Source organism: Perkinsus marinus (genome assembly GCF_000006405.1).
Source record: "Perkinsus marinus ATCC 50983 genomic scaffold scf_1104296928252, whole genome shotgun sequence".
In the NCBI taxonomy this organism is placed as follows: Eukaryota; Perkinsozoa; order Perkinsida; family Perkinsidae; genus Perkinsus; species Perkinsus marinus.
In genome coordinates, this window is record NW_003216881.1 from 1 (window position 1) to 818 (window position 818).

Sequence of the window (818 nt, forward strand, 5' to 3'; positions counted from 1 at the left end):
AACCAAAGGGCACAGAAATGGGTTGAACGGTATCTGCGAGTTGCGATGGCGCAATATCGATCAGAAGGTTTTGGTCTTGCACTACCTCGCTTCTGAAAAGGTCTCGGATTTTAATACAACACCAGTCAGGTATATAGACTGACAGCTGTGGGATTCGAACCCACGCCCTTTCGGACTGGCGCCTTAAGCCAGCGCCTCAGACCACTCGGCCAAACTGTCGATGAGTGCTTCAAGATTCATAGCCGAGGTGATGCATCGCTCTGCCAAACCAGAGGACACAAAAAATGGATTGAACGGATTCTGCGAGGTGCGATGTCACAATATCGATCAAAAGGTTTTGGTCTTGCACTACCTCGCTTCTGAAAGGGTCTCGGTTCTCAATATAAGACCAGTCAGGTATATAGACTGACAGCTGTGGGGTTCGAACCCACGCCCTTTCGGACTGACGCCTAAAGCCAGCGCCTTGGACCACTCGGCCAAACTGTCGATGAGTGCTTCAGGATTCATAGCCAAGGTGATGCATCGCTCTGCCAAACCAGAGGACACAAAAAATGGATTGAACGGATTCTGCGAGGTGCGATGTCACAATATCGATCAAAAGGTTTTGGTCTTGCACTACCTTGCTTCTGAAAGGGTCTCGGTTCTTAATATAAGACCAGTCAGGTATATAGACTGACAGCTGTGGGGTTCGAACCCACGCCCTTTCGAACTGGCGCCTTAAGCCAGCGCCTTAGACCACTCGGCCAAACTGTCGATGAGTGCTTCAAGATTCATAGCCGAGCTGACGCATCGCTCTGCCAAACCAGAGGAGACAAAAA

The 818-nt window shown here is 50.0% G+C and overlaps 3 non-coding genes across 3 annotated transcripts; all 3 read right to left on the reverse strand.

Moving 5' to 3' along the window:
- Positions 1–139: 139 nt before the first annotated feature.
- Positions 140–219, reverse strand: Pmar_PMAR017034. Its single transcript has one exon. It is a non-coding gene; the product is annotated as a tRNA-Leu (tRNA).
- Positions 220–406: 187 nt separating this feature from the next.
- Pmar_PMAR017035 lies at positions 407–486 on the reverse strand. Its single transcript has one exon. It is a non-coding gene; the product is annotated as a tRNA-Leu (tRNA).
- Positions 487–673: 187 nt separating this feature from the next.
- Positions 674–753, reverse strand: Pmar_PMAR017036. The gene has a single exon. It is a non-coding gene; the product is annotated as a tRNA-Leu (tRNA).
- Positions 754–818: the final 65 nt, after the last annotated feature.